This window comes from Myxine glutinosa, chromosome 10, assembly GCF_964187855.1.
Source record: "Myxine glutinosa chromosome 10, kmMyxGlut1.1, whole genome shotgun sequence".
Classification (NCBI taxonomy): domain Eukaryota; kingdom Metazoa; phylum Chordata; class Myxini; order Myxiniformes; family Myxinidae; genus Myxine; species Myxine glutinosa.
In genome coordinates this window covers 54,847,658-54,859,357 of record NC_136270.1, presented here as the reverse complement: position 1 = coordinate 54,859,357, position 11,700 = coordinate 54,847,658, and positions in this window count along the sequence as shown.

Here is an 11,700-nt window from a genome sequence, read left to right as displayed (position 1 = left end):
AGGGGAGGAGTCCCACTGACTTTGCCATATAGCATTAATTTTCTGTTTAATTAAATTAGAGTAGAGAGGTCAGCCTGGCCTAGCGGAACCGGGGTTTCGAAATCCAGATTGAGGGCACGTTTGGCCACCTGATCACACACTTCGTTGCCTGCAATGCCCATATGGGCCGGGACCCAACATAGATCGACGACCGTGCCCCTCCAATGGGCCAAACTTACGAGGTGAATTACCTCCAGAACCCATTCGTTCCTACTGCCAGGCTGGAACGACCTAAGCGCTATCAGAGCCGAGAGGGAGTCGGAAAATATGACCGCGCTGAGGGGATAAAAGTCTATAATCCATTCAAGAGCCAAAACAATTGCATAAAGTTCTGCTGAAAATACCGACAGGTGGTCTGAAAGCCTGAAAGCCTTGGTCACCTTCACATCAGCGATGCAGAAGGCAGCCGCAGTATGGCCAAGACCCGGATCTTTGGAGCCATCTGTATAAGCATGGAGAGATTGACTCCAGAACTTGTGGATGAATTCCACAGCCATGTTACTTGTCGCGACGGGATTGTCCCTGTCTGTCATTCTCTGTAAATCCAAGTGAATTATTGGAACCACGAGGGTCCAAGGCGGCCATAGGGACACTTTATTGGCTGAGTTAACCGGGGGGGAGATCCAACCCCAACCCTTTAACCGCCCTAACACACTTGAGACCGAAAGGGAGAAGCCGACGGAGATTACCGAGAGCATGATACTCCCAGCAATCCAGGAACAGAGACCTGCCAGGATGATTTACCCCGAAGGAAATGCATTTGGACCAGTATTTGAGAATAGACACTTCCCATCGAAGTGACAAAGGCAGCTCACCCGCTTCAACCAGGAGAGCGCTCACTGGAGAGCTTTTAAAGGCACCAAGACATATGCGGAGAGCTTTGGACTGAACTTCTTCCAACCTCCTCCGGATGGACAGGGACATGTCCCAAAAGGCTTGACACCCGTAATCAAAGTGCGAGTTGTTGTCCTCAACCTTTCTCTTGAGGGTAAAGATTCCGAGCTTAGACTTTGGCCCAGAGATGGCAAAACCCCATTTTGCAGCCCACTGCTCAATACTGACAACATCAGCCTGAAGGCGCTTGGAGATGAACGCACAGTTCCTGCCCCGAACCCAGATAGCTATATCATCGGCAAACAAGGACAAATTGCCCCGCACCCCTGGAAGAGAGGCAACATCATTTATCATTATGTTAAAAAGGGTGGGACTAATACAACTACCCTGAGGAATACCCTTTTTAGTGAGAAACACGGAGGACAGCGCAGCACCAACACGCACTTGAAAAGATCTGCCAGACAGGAAATCACGGACCCACCAGAAAAGTCTGCCCCTGATGCCTAACTGGTGAATCTTAAACAGAAGACCGACCCTCCAGACAGAATCGTAGGCCTTCTGAATATCAAGGAAAACCCCCAGCACCGACTCGCGGACGATGAAAGCCTTCCTTATGTCGTTTGCCAGAGAGACTATTTGATCTGAAGAGTACCGACCCCTCCTGAATCCACTCTGACATCTATTAAGCAGATTATTCTTTTCTAAATAAAATATCAGGCGTTCATTAACCATCTTCTCCATAAGTTCTGCTAACAACAGAAATAAGACCTATAGGGCGGTAAGAGGATGGGTCTGTAGGATCCTTACCAGGCTTTAGAACAGGAATGATTATGGAATGCTTCCACGCACAAGGGAGCCTTCCTGATGCCCAGACCTTATTGATCAACACCTGAAACACTTCCAAGACACTATCATCCATGTGCTTGAACATAGAGTGAGTGAGCGAATCAGGGCCAGGAACACTATTCTTGGACTTGGAGATGACCTGCTTTAATTCACCCAGAGAGAAATCCATGTTAAGCGGGGAGTTGTCCGGGCTCACATCCCAGAGAATGTCTTTATGCTGGGAGACAAACTGACGCTTGACCTCACCTGACTCCGAGTCGACAGGATCATCCCCTGACTGATCTGAAAAGAAGGACGCTAAAGCAGAGGCCTTCTCCTGGCTCGAGAAAACAGGGGCATTATTGCTGACCAGCCAAGCTATCGACCACCCTCCACCATTCCTACCATACATACTTCTAGCCCTACACCAAACAGAACTAATGGAGGTGTCCGGATTAATAGACGCACAAAATGCTCGCCAAGACTCTGACTTGGCACGTTTAATTACCCGCTGAGCTTGAGCTCTTCTTCTCTTGAACTCGATAGCATTTTAGCGGTTGCCGAAGACGATAAGAAGCGGCCATTTCGTTGGGTACAAAAGGTAGTTTATTGTACAGAAATCTCCAGCAACTGCTAGCGAACGGAAGTCGTAACGGCTTATATAAAACAAGCACCCTCTTCGGAGGGCGTGGCTCCAACAGCCGCGCGTGCGTCACGACGACACAACCAAACGCTCGTGTGCGTGGGTTAGATCGAACCCATCGTAATGGTAACCGTCACATGCGGATAAGTGAATAAGGTAACCGCGACATGTGCATAAGGTAACCACTACATGCGCGCCCCCCCCCCCCCCCCCCCCCCAGAAGGCAAGCCACGGGCGTGTACGTAGTTCGCGGGTGGAACAGAGCCGGGCCGCGGGTGTAACAGAGCCGGGCCGTGGGTGCTGAGCAGCGGTAGCAGTTGTAGTTGCAGCAGTAGGAATTGCAGGAGTGGCGAGCACCAGTGCGCGCGAAGGTAACAAAGCAGCCGTGCGTGCACAAGAGATGAGCAGCATCAGCCTCGGGATCCGCCGTAGGAGCAGTAGTAGGAATTGCGGGAGTGGCGAGCGCCAGTGCGCGCGAAGGTAACAAAGCAGCCGTGCGTGCGCAAGAGATGAGCAGCATCAGCCTCGGGATCCGCCGTAGGAGCAGTAGTAGGAGTGGCGAGCAGCAGTACTCGGCCTGTGTGCACGGAGGCGACGAAGTAGCAGTACTCGGCCTGTGTGCGCGAAGGCGACGGGCAGCAGTACTCGGCCTGTGTGCGTGGAGGCGACGAGCAGCGGTGCTCAGCCTGTGTGCGCGGAGGCGACGAAGTAGCAGTACTCGGCCTGTGTGCGCGAAGGCGACGAAGTAGCCGTGCCGCCAACGCCCCGTAACGGCATTCCTTCGGAGGGTCCCGGAGCTGGTTTGCCCCTCTAGTCGTAGAGGAGGAACCGAGCGCGATGCGTGAACCACATGGCCGCTCGCCGTTGCTAAAACTCCTGCAGTTCGAGTTTGGGTCTTGTCGAAGAAATTGCGGTCGCAATCCTGCCGTGTTCATGTGGCCCCCGAATAAGTTTGGGGGCAACGGGGTCACCAGTTTAGTGGTTGCCGAAGACGATAAGAAGAGGCCATTTCGTTGGGTACAAAAGGTTGTTTATTGTACAGAAATCTCCAGCAACTGCTAGCGAACGGAAGTCGTAACGGCTTATATAAAACCAAGAACCCTCTTCGGAGGGCGTGGCTCCAACAGCCGCGCGTGCGTCACGACGACACAACCAAACGCTCGTGTGCGTGGGTTAGACCAAACCCATCGTAATGGTAACCGTCACATGCGGATAAGTGAATAAGGTAACCGCGACATGTGCATAAGGTAACCACTACAGCATCTTGAAGCAGCAAGGATTTCCTAACTTTTTTAAAGGAAGACTTTCTGGCCTTAATGGCCCTCGCGCAATCCTCATTCCACCAGGGAACTTTAATTCTCTGACCGATCTGACCTTTACAAGTGGGGATAGACTCGAGAGCACTGGGATAAACTCCTTTGACTAAACGATTACTGAAGGTATCAGAATTCTCGTTAAATAATTCAGGTTTGACTTCTTCTTCTTCTTCTTCTTTTAATCTTCTTCTTCTTTTGAGTGTTTGGCGTTTTCAGAACGGCGAGGCTCTATACACGCCACTCACCTGAACATAACTGTGTTTAAAGTACAGTATATTGAAAAGGAGGCCTATGGGACATCCATACAACTATTTGGTCTCCCACACGCTTTCACAAACCAAAGTTTATGACCACCTTGCACAAACGAGGATGCTTCTGGTTTAAATGACCAAAATGACGGGCAGGTCAGACCAGTGATCTCTATACTAACTGGATAGGAAGGGGAGCTCCTTTTTGAAGCCATTTATCCGCCATCTTTGCTCCCCCACGATTCCCCAAAATGAATGTCATTTACCGATGTAATGTGATTCCTCTTCTTCATTCAAATCGACCGCTGCGGTTTTTATAAGGTAAGCAGCGAACGATGGCATTTCATCAATCCTGTAATAATGCTTTTTCAACCCTGGAACGGATTAAAATCAATTCGGAATGGAATAAAATAAAGTGGGAAGGAGGAATTTTCGTAGGAAATATGCTGATAATTAAATATTAAATTCTTTAAATTCCCTCTAATTAAATATTAAATATTAAATAAATTAAATATTCTAATAATAATGAATAATATTAAATATTAAATAATTAAATAATTAAATAAATTAAATATTCTAATAATAAATAATAATATTAAATATTAAATAATTAAATAATTAAATAAATTAAATATTCTAATAATAAATAATAATATTAAATATTAAATAATTAAATAATTAAATATAATTAAATATTCTAATAATAAATAATAATATTAAATATTAAATATTAAATTCTTTAAATTCCCTCTAATTAAATATTAAATATTAAATAAATTAAATATTCTAATAATAAATAATAATATTAAATATTAAATAATTAAATTATGACATATAATTAAATATTCTAATAATAAATAATAATATTAAATATTAAATAATTAAATAATTAAATATAATTAAATATTAAATTCTTTAAATTCCCTCTTATTAAATATTACATATTAAATAAATTAAATATTCTAATAATAAATAATAATATTAAATATTAAATAATTAAATAATTAAATATAATTAAATAAATTAAATTAAATATTAAATAATATTAATATTAATATTAAATATTATTGCTGCTGCTAACCTCCTGTCCCCCCCCCCACCCCCCCCCCCCATCCGGACCAAACTCAGATCCTGGGGGGACAGGGCCTTCTCCATCGCTGCTCCCACACTCTGGAACTCTCACTACCTCAAACCATCAGAGACTCTTCCTCACTCACCACATTCAAAACATCACTCAAGACCCACCTGTTCAACACCGCATTCAACTCCTGACCGTCTCTTCTCCTTCTCCTTCCTTTCTGTTTGGTTATTTAATTATGTATTTTTGTCTTTTTTGTCTTTGTTTTACGTACTATGTCAAAGCGTCTTTGGGTTTCTTGAAAAGCGCTATACAAAATAAATGTATTATTATTATTATTATTATTGTTATTATTATTATTATTATTATTATTGTTATTATTATTATTATTATTATTATTGTTATTATTATTATTATTATTATTGTTATTATTATTATTATTATTATTATTATTAATAGTAATTAAATATTCTTTAAAAATTTAAAGAATAGGAAAATAGGACTGCGTTTACTTTTTCATGGCTGATAATATAATATAACATTGATCTGCAAAATAAGTTGCGATGTGAATATTGTACACCATGTTTGTGGTCAAGTGTTGGTTTTGTTTTGTTTTGTTTTTTCATTCCACGTGGCACAATATTCCTACTGAAGTTTGCACCATTGAAAATAAATTGCATCCGTTTATCAAAGAATCAGAATCAGAAGAGTAGAGTGAAAACAAACTTGTGAGTTACACTTCTGGGCAGAGAAACATGATGGTCATGGTAAATATTTTTGTTATTCTCCTCCAAGACACGTCAGGATATTGCCAAATTATGATAAATTATAATTACAGAATATCAAATAGCAACATGTGTGTTCACTGTATCATGTGTGTTCTATAATGTCACTGGTGCTCGAACAAAATCAGTTTGGGCATCTGCTTCCTGACTTTCTCTCCGGTGATGGCTTCCGTCTCCTTTTCCCCGAGATGACAGAGTTTGATTCCACAATAACAAGAAGCTGCTATCTTCACGAGCTTGTGAATATGATTATCTTCCACTGCAGTTTCAAACTGGTGTGAGTGCAGTTCAGGAAACAAGTCCATATGAACAGTATCGCTCACAACAGCCGTGGATACTGCACCTGAAATTCCGGATCCTCGAGGAAGATTCCCATTTGTCGTTGAAAACATTCCTCTGTTTCCAAGCATGTGGCAATGGCGCTTGATGATGCTTTCTGGAGGCCCCCGTGGTCTTTCATCCTCAAGAAATGATGGCAACGACCATCTGAAGTAGTAAGTGCTGTCGCACAAGACACGCAGTCGATTCTCTTCTTCATCTGGCGACTACATGGCCAGCGATGTAGCCAACAACAGCCTCTTTGTATTGTGAAACTGTTTCGAAGTTTGTCGTGTCAGCGTAGTCATGGTCATCTTGTGACGGTTGTCTGTCGATGAGGTCATGTTTGCGTGCAATGTTGATTGTCGATTGTGTAATGTTCTGAACTGGAAGAATGTCAGTGTGATGATCTGAGAAGGAACAGTTTCCAGTACCATTTTTTACATGATGTCGCATTAGGAGACACTTGTTGGTCGACTGACATTGACGACCCGTGGGATTGTTGTTAAATCCTCCACATGAACGTACCGCTGCGAAGAAAAGTTCCAGATGGTCTTGACTGAATTTGTACGTCAGTAGATACTTAATGGGGGCATCCGCACTGTCTACAAGTTCTGAGAACAATTTTCTCATGCTTTCCATACTCGCCACAAAGCCGATGAAGGCAGTCTTCCTCTTTGATACATTGGAGTCCCAGCGCCATCTTTCAAAGCAAGAAGGAATTTACTTGTGCGTTGAAGGATACCCTGCCACCTGTCCTTGTTCGTCTTCCTCATGGGTGCCTTGAAACCATTAGCAAGACGGTTGCGACTGTTAAGAACATCAAATTCACTATCGACAAGCCTGAGAAATGCAACAGTTGTTTCACAACCTCTGAACTGAGGCAGTTTCAGCTATTACAATATTCAAGGGCATCTGCAACGCTGGCACTGCAAACTTGCGCAGCAAGATTAACTTTCATCTTCTGCTTCTTCCACTGCATGTGGGCGTTTCTGAGCTTATTTCCAAGTCTCAGTCCTTCTGCGTCCTGAAGCTTGTTGACTTCCTCGATGCACTGCCATCTTACAATCTTTCCATCGTGGGTCTTGAACAGTCCTCCATCTGCAAATGAGTTACGAATGAGCCTCAGCATGTGGCATACATCAAGAATTACATTAATTCTCTGTGTACTATCAGCTGGATACGGAAAGGACGGGTCCATGCCATTGACGTTCACATTTGCTCCCAAATGGCGCATCATTATGAAGTGACAGGAAGGTCCATCACAGGTGAGTGAGACTGCACGAACACCGACATCATGCAGCTTGTGAAAACACTGCTCGATCAAATTTGCCCGCTCTTCTCCACTCATCCCATTGATGAGGAAGTAGCCAAGGTGGATCTTCCATGATTCGTCCACTGATACTGCCATTAACACTAACGCATCTTTGGCTACTGGTGTTGTGTCGTCAGACTTGCCAGTCCCAATGTCTACATATCCATGGAATTGGCCATTTGCATATTCGACATGCTTTCATACGGCCATTTCATCCAACATCACAGCGCGCACAGTCTCTTTTCCTTTAGCTTTATTGTCCTTATCCCGTGCTTCAAGAGCAGCAAATGCTGGTTTGGTGAAGCTTGCTTGGACATCTACACCACTATACCATGCTGTAGCGTGGAGCTACACACGCAACTTGTTTGCCAATGAAGGTAAGCCACAACGCGTAAGGTCAAAGAGTCTTTATTCAATAGCTCAAACTGTAGCACTGAGGTGCTCGGGGCTACGCGCCCCGTGTATATCCCGAGGCCACGCCTACCCCTCGGACGTGGCCGACACCCTCTTGGTGCGCGGAATGATGTCACCGCGCCAGCGAGCCATCGTGTCCGCTACACGCGCCCCCCCAGAATTCCCGCGCACCAGAAGGGCCAGTTTGCAGGGCAAACGGATGACCCGGCCGAAGCGCCCTCTGGCGGCTGGCGGCGTCTGTGATGCCGGGATGTCATCTGGGATGCCTCCGGCGGCACCTGGGATGGGTGCAGGTCCAGGGGGGGGGGAGGTGCCGGCGGGGCCGGGCAGTGCCGGAGGTCCACCCGCCGGGGGGCGGCCCCGCCACGGGGGCCGAGCCACTGGCGGGGGGTGGTCCACGTCGAGGTGGGCCGGCTTGAGGCGGTCCACGGAAACGCAGTCAGGAGTACCGCCGATGTCGAGGGTGAAGTGTTTCGCCCCGGTCTCCAGCACGCGGAAGGGCCCGTCGTATGGGGGCCGCATCGGTGTCCGGTGGGCGTCGTGGCGGACGAAAACGTACTCCGCCATGCGAAGCTCCGGGGCGACGTGCGTTGGCGGGCACCCGTGGTGCGCCGTCGGCACCGGGGCGAACCTCCGGGCGGTCTCCTGCAGTGCGGAGCGCTGCTGCGCCGCGGACCATGGTGCCGTGGAGTCGGGGAGGAACTCGCCCGGCACCCGCAGCGGTTGTCCGAAGACCAACTCCGCCGCGGATGCGCGCAGGTCGTCCTTGGGCGCCGTCCGGAGGCTCAGCAGGACCCAGGGGAGCCTGTCGACCCAGCCGCCGTCGCGGAGGGTGGCCCGGAGCGCGGCCTTCAAGGAGCGGTGGAAGCGCTCGCACAGGCCGCTGGCCTGGGGGTGGTAGGCCGTGGTGCGGTGCAGCTGGACGCCGAGCCCCCGCGCGACCGCCCCCCAGAGCTCCGAGGTGAACTGGGGGCCGCGGTCGGACGAGATGTCCGAGGGGGCGCGGAAACGGGCAACCCAGGTGGCGATGAACGCCTGCGCGACGTCTGCCGCCATCGTCGCCGCCAAAGGCACGACCTCCGGCCACCGGGTGGTGCGGTCCACCATGGTGAGGACGTGGGTGAAACCCCGCGAGGGGGGCAGAGGTCCCACCAAGTCCACGTGAACGTGGTCGAACCGACGTCCGGGCACCGTGAACGGGGCCAACAGGGCCTGGGTGTGGCGGTGCACCTTCGCGCGCTGGCACGCGAGGCACGTCCTGGTCCAATCGCGGACGGCCTTCCGGAGGCCATGCCAGACGAACTTGTTGGTGACCAACCTCTGGGAGGCCTTCGTGCCCGGGTGGGACAGGCCGTGGATGGCGTCAAAAACCCGGCGCTGCCAGCCCGCGGGCACGATCGGGCGAGGCCGCCCGAGGGAGACGTCGCACAAGAGGCCCGTGCCCGCGCCGTCGAATGGCACCTCGGTGATGCTGAGGCCCGTGACGGTGGTCCACAAGGCCTGGACGTCGGGGTCGGCGGTCTGGTCCGCCGCCATCCGGGCATAGTCGATCCCGAGGTGGACCGCGTGGGCGACGGACCGGGAAAGGCAATCTGCCACCGGGTTGTCCTTTCCCGCGACGTGCCAGATGTCCGTCGTGTACTCGGACACGGCCGAGAGGTGACGCTGCTGCCGGGCCGACCATGGCTCGGTGACCTTGGCCATCGCGAAGACCAGGGGCTTGTGGTGGACGAAGGCCGTGAACGAACGGCCCTCGAGCAGATGGCGGAAGTGCCGGACCGCCAGGTGGAGCCCGAGAAACTCGCGGTCGAAGGTGCTGTACCGGCGTTCGTGCGGGCGAAGCTGCCGGCTGAAAAACGCCAGCGGTTGCCAAGCACCACGCACCCATTGCTCGTGCACCGCGCCCACCACGTAGTCCGACGCGTCGGTGGTGAGGGCGATCGGTGCATCGAGCGCCGGGTGCGCGAGCATGGTGGCGTTAGCCAAGGCGAGCTTCGCGCCCGCGAACGCCGCGTCCATCTGCTCGGTCCAAACAACGTCACCTTTGCCCGGCTTCCCCCGGAGGGCCTCGTGCAGGGGGCGCAGGAGCTGGGCGACGCGGGGCAGGAAACAGTGGTAAAAGTTTACCATGCCCAGGAACTCCTGGAGCCCCCTGATCGTGCGGGGGCGCGGAAACCCCTTGACCGCCTCCACCTTAGCCGGTAAGGGGGTGGCCCCGTGCCTGGTGACGCAGTGCCCCAAAAAGTCGATTTCGGCGACGCCGAACCGGCACTTGGCGGGGTTTACGATCAGGCCATGTCGGCCCAGGCGTTCGAAGAGCGTGCAGAGGTTGCGGAGGTGCTCTTCGCGGGATGCGCTTGCGACGAGGATGTCATCCAGGTAGACGTAAACGCAATCCAAGTCGCGCAAGACGCTGTCCATTAACCGTTGGAACGCCTGAGCCGCATTCTCCAACCCGAAGGGCATCCGAAGAAACTCGAAGAGGCCGAATGGTGTAATGACGGCCGTCTTCGGTATGTCCTCCGGCCTGACGGGGACCTGGTGGTATCCGCGGATGAGGTCCACCTTAGAAAAGAAGGACATTTTCGCCAACCGGGCGGAAAAGTCCTGAATGTGAGGGACCGGGTAGCGGTCGGGGGTGGTGGCATCGTTGAGGCGGCGGTAGTCTCCGCACGGCCGCCATCCCCTGCCGGGCTTCGGCACGATGTGCAGTGGCGACGCCCAAGCGCTCTTGGAGCGCCGTATGATGCCCAGCCGCTCCAGCGTAGCGAACTCCGCCTTCGCCACCGCGTGCCCGGGCGTAGACCGGTGGCCCGACGGTGGGGAATGTGATGTTCCACCCCGTGCTTGACGGCCACCGCCGAGAAGGTGGGCCGCGTGAGGGCCGGGAAGCTGGCGAGGAGGTGGGTGAACTCGTCCGCTGCCGGGAGCGTACAGACCAACCTCGCCGGGACCGAACCGCTCAGCAAGCCGCTTGGCGAGCCGCTCGGTGAGCTGCTCAGGGAGCTGCCCAACGAACTGCTCAGCACGCTAGCAAGCGAGCTGAACGTTTTGGCCTGGACGAGGCGTCTGTTCTTCACGTCTACCAACAACCCATTTGCACATCGGAAGTTCGCACCGAGCAATGCCATGGGCACGCTGGCGGTTACGAACGTCCATTGAAAGCATTGCCCTCCGAACCGCAGGGAGAGGCAGTGCATCCCGAATGTGCGTATGGGTGTACCGTTGACTGCAAGCAACGCGGGGCCCCGGCCCGCGGTTCGCTTGTCGGACGTGGAGGCGGGGATAACGCTCACCTGTGCGCCTGTGTCACAGAGGAAGCGACACCCGGACAAGGTGTCCGTGACAAAAATGAGGCTGCCGGAATGGCCGACGCTCAGGGCCACTACCGAGCGCCGGCTTGGTAGTTTCCCGACTTGCCAAACGAGCACGGCGGGCAACAATTCCTAGCCTTGTGGCCAAACCTGGCGTGGAAACGGCACCAGGTTTGCGGCGGAGGCGGAGGCCGCGGTTTTTGCGGTGGTGGTGGGCGGGGTGTGGCGGCGGCCACGCGGTGTGCATCGGCATCAGCCTCGGGATCCACGAGGTGTGCAGCAGCATCAGCCTTGGGATCCGCGACGGCCGCGCCGACTCTCGCGCCCGCGTGTCACAAGCCGCGAAAAACTTGTCGGCCTCGACGGCCAGAGCGCGGGGTTCCTTTATTTTGGAACCTGCCAACGCGAGGCGTACCTGTGCCGGTAGCTGGCGTAGAAAGAGCGCCCGGAATAAAAAATCCGGGGCTTTGTCACCCAGCAGCGAAAGCATGTCGTCCATCCGGACCGATGGTCGTGTGTCGCCGAGTTCGGGAAGGTCCAGGAGGCGGTCAGCCCGCTCGCACTCCGTGAG